General features: G+C 37.4%; 1 pseudogene; it reads right to left on the reverse strand.

Annotated features, from left to right (window-relative positions):
• Positions 1–744: 744 nt before the first annotated feature.
• LOC150049582 (protein PBDC1 pseudogene) lies at positions 745–1429 on the reverse strand (annotated as a pseudogene).
• Positions 1430–3740: the final 2311 nt, after the last annotated feature.

Genomic DNA, 3740 nt, shown 5'->3' on the forward strand with positions numbered 1-3740 from the left:
AGGCCACACAACTGCCAAGTTTTTCATATCTTCGCCAAGTCCTCATTTTCATTTTCCAAACAATGAGTGATGGAGATGTCCTGTAGTTCATGGTGAAGCTGGCTTTTCTTTCTGATATTATTACTGAACTTTGTATAGCTGTTTTCACAGCTATTAATTATCTCATTACCCACATTAATTATCTCCTTAAATATCAGCCTGTATCCTAAGGGAAGATGACTCTGACTCTTGTTTATAGAGCAATGCTTACTTATACAGAGCAAAATTAATTTTTGATCTTATGATTTTTGACCTCTTGTTCAGAATTGTTTTCCAAGTAAAACATTAAATTTGTACACGTTATCTATGTTGTAACTAAATATGGTGTATAATCAAAACCATTTATGGATTAATATTTTATAGTATGTCAGTACCTGCAATAGTCTTAAGTCTCTTCTTTAGTGAGAAAAATGCTTTCTTTTCGTTTAATTTTTAAAGAAGATACTGAAGTGCATTGGTTCACAGATATTTGTGAATTTATTTATTTTATTTATAAAACTGTTTATTTAACCAGCAGTGAGACTCAAGAAACAATAAACAAAGGGATGCCACTAAGAAACAAATGGAGTGGGGAAATAACCAGAGCAGCTCCTGGTTATCAGGTCAGAAAGATGAGTTCTGTGCAAGTGGACTCATGGTGCTCATAGTTTCAGCTGAGTTACATGCTCTGGAATGCTGCTTTCCATGCACCCATTTTCACTGATTTCTTTTACTGGCTTTTGTCTTCTCCATTGTCACTTTCCTCTTTTTCTTCCTCACTATCAATAGCTCCATTTTCAACTTTCTCTACACTGTCAGCTTCATTCTCTTTCCCTTCACTATCAGCTTCCTTTTCTCCTCTCCCTCCACTACCAACTTCCTTCTCTCCCTTGTCTCTATTGCCAGCTCCCTTCTCGCCTTTGTTTTGAGCTTTGTAAACTGCTGTGTTATAGCCTTCCCAGTTCTGAGCAATTTTAATGGCCCAAAATTGTATTCTGAGTGCAAAGATGGTGTTTTCCTCAGTGGAACCCTTGCAACAATCCAGTCACAGCAGAATGCCATAGTTGAAGTCCTCTACGAGGCCTTCAAACTTCAAGCAGAATGGCCTCCAATTCTATTTAGCAGTTTCTGACTTAAGTTCTTCTGGGTCCAAAACATCTATCTTGAGTTTCTTAAAACTTTTCCGGAATTCAGAGTAGATCTGGTCATCTACTTTGGTGAGTTTCAGGAACTGTGGATCAACTGACGAAATCAGCTTGTAATAGACTTCAGCATGTGGCATTGCTCTCATGGCCCAAGCCATCTCAATATCAGGATCATTGCCATAAGACTCTGCTGGGAGAGAAAGAGCATGTGCTACTGACATCAGCTCCCCGGAAACCGGTTCATTCAGCTCACTGACAGCCTCCATGTTGCAGCATATATTTGTGAATTTAATATTAGCATATATTCATTATAGAAAGGGGTTAAAATGTGATATACAAATATATCATGTGTTCTAGTCAAATCTTGCTACTATTGATTATCATGGTTTCTCCTTTTCTAAACAATAATTTTAATGCATTTTGTTTTAGCTTCATAAATGCATTCAAAGTACTTTGATTCAATTCGTTTCCCATCAGTGTCTGCTTTCACCTACCGTCTTTCTACTAGTATTCTCCAAAGAGTTTCCATTTTACATTTCTGTCACATAGAGGATTGATTACAGATCATTCTCTTTTAATGATGGGGACCGAAGTCAGATATTGTACACATTATCACTGAACAAAATCCCCAACACTAGGTCACTATCTTCTTTCAGGACATTTTGATTTTTCTGAGATCTGTTAGATAGGTTTTATTGTGGTATTGCTCACAGTGATTTGTGATTATATCATGAAAAAAAACACAAACTGCACGCATCCATAACTTATTTTTATCCTACTTAGTATAAACTTATATTTAGTGAGGTTTGCCAAAGTCTATATTAAAACATATGTACAAGTAAACTGAATCAGTGCTAACGGTGTAACATATCTACTTTGGGGATAGTGCAGAAGTTAATTTGAAATCAAAAGTGAAGCACAGCTTCCATCCTGTTGTAGGCAAAGTTAAAGGGAAAATTCCCACTGTGAGCTGGAAGTACTAGAATTACAACGACAGAGTCTTCTGGAAGGAACATTAAGCCATTGCTGCAGGACAGCCTTCCTCTGACTCAGTTAGCCCATTTTCTGCCTAACTTCTGCTCTTACCTTAAGCACCCATGAAATACTGATGTGAGAGCGATGTGATTGCTTTCTCATGGCTGCACCGTGGCATCCATATTTCCCACTTTTCTGAGACCCATTTCCAGTGGAGGATTCCTGACTTTTAGGAAATTGCGAAGAGAATTCTGAAAATACTGAGTGTGCACTGTTTGTACTTAAGAGTGTGACAGCCGTGGTCCAGGCCGCGAGTGTGCATTTCAGAGAATTTTTATGTCCTTGCTCCATCTTCTCTATAAAATGTTACCATTTTTTCCTGTAGATAAGCCACACATTTGTGTCAGCCTCACCTATTTCCAACAGACCTAGTGCTGGTTTCATTTCAAGTGAGTGCTTCATTTTTTTTAAACAGTGATAGGTATTGGTTCATTTGTTCACTGATTTATTTTTCATAAATCAAAAAAGCAAGAAGCTAGCCGGCTTTTATGGGAGTGACCACTTGGCCTTTCTGTGTCATTCTCCACTGTGGCTGAGCAGTGAAAGATGACCCAGATCCTGACATTGCATTCATGCCCCCAGCGAGGGAACATTTTGCAGATGGCGGCAAACAGCTTGAGAAGCATTATCAGGCTCCTGCTGATGATATCCATTTTATGCCCAAAGATGTGATTACAGGTAAGTAATATGACTGTGCTATTAATAACCAAGGCCTCTGGAATAGGAGCTAAGTCTTTAAGATTAACATTGACCCTAAAGCTGAGCTACTTGTAAAACACTTTTCACTAAGTACCATTTAATATATTCAAAAGCTTAATTGTTCTCAGAATGCATGGTGTGTGTGTGTGTGTGTGTGTGTGTGTGTGTGTGTGTGTGTGTTTATATCACTCACCAGGAAATATACTGCAGAAGAGAGTTAACAAATAACATACTCATCACTATGTTAATTTCTTCTCTCAGGTTCTGGAAAGGTTTTCAGTTAATTATGCTTTATTATTTTGATTTTCCTGTGTTTTTATTGATGGAACTACTCCCTTCCTTTCTTCAATCTCTCCCATCCCCTCCTTTACTTCCTTCCTTCTTTCTTATTTTATAGTTTTATTGTTGATATTGTCAGCTGACTTCTGTAAAGTTTGTTAAGGGATTAATTTGGATTTAGCTGGGACCCTCAATATTTAGGTTCTGATTGAACATTTCATCTGCTGTGTCATAGTTTGTGTCAGTATGGCCAGCTGTATGAACAAGAGAATGTGTCTCTGCCTCTTTCCTTAATGTGATTACCTGTGTTAATAAAATGGATGGGTGTCAGATTTCTCTATTCTTTTTTAAGATCATACTTTCTAAAGACAGGTACTTGAATATATCAGAAATTTATATTTTCCTTAAATCTCTTCTACTCAGGGTATCATTTTTTTTCCTAGAACGTATTGGCAAGCAAAGCAACCCCATATTCCCTTTATTCTATGACAAATACATACATAATTCCTCTGGAGGATAACCAGTTGTGGTAACTGATGAACAAATGGGTTATTCACAGAAAGG

This window comes from Megascapheus bottae, chromosome 19 (assembly GCF_031878675.1).
Source record: "Megascapheus bottae isolate mThoBot1 chromosome 19, mThoBot2.hap1, whole genome shotgun sequence".
NCBI lineage: Eukaryota > Metazoa > Chordata > Mammalia > Rodentia > Geomyidae > Megascapheus > Megascapheus bottae.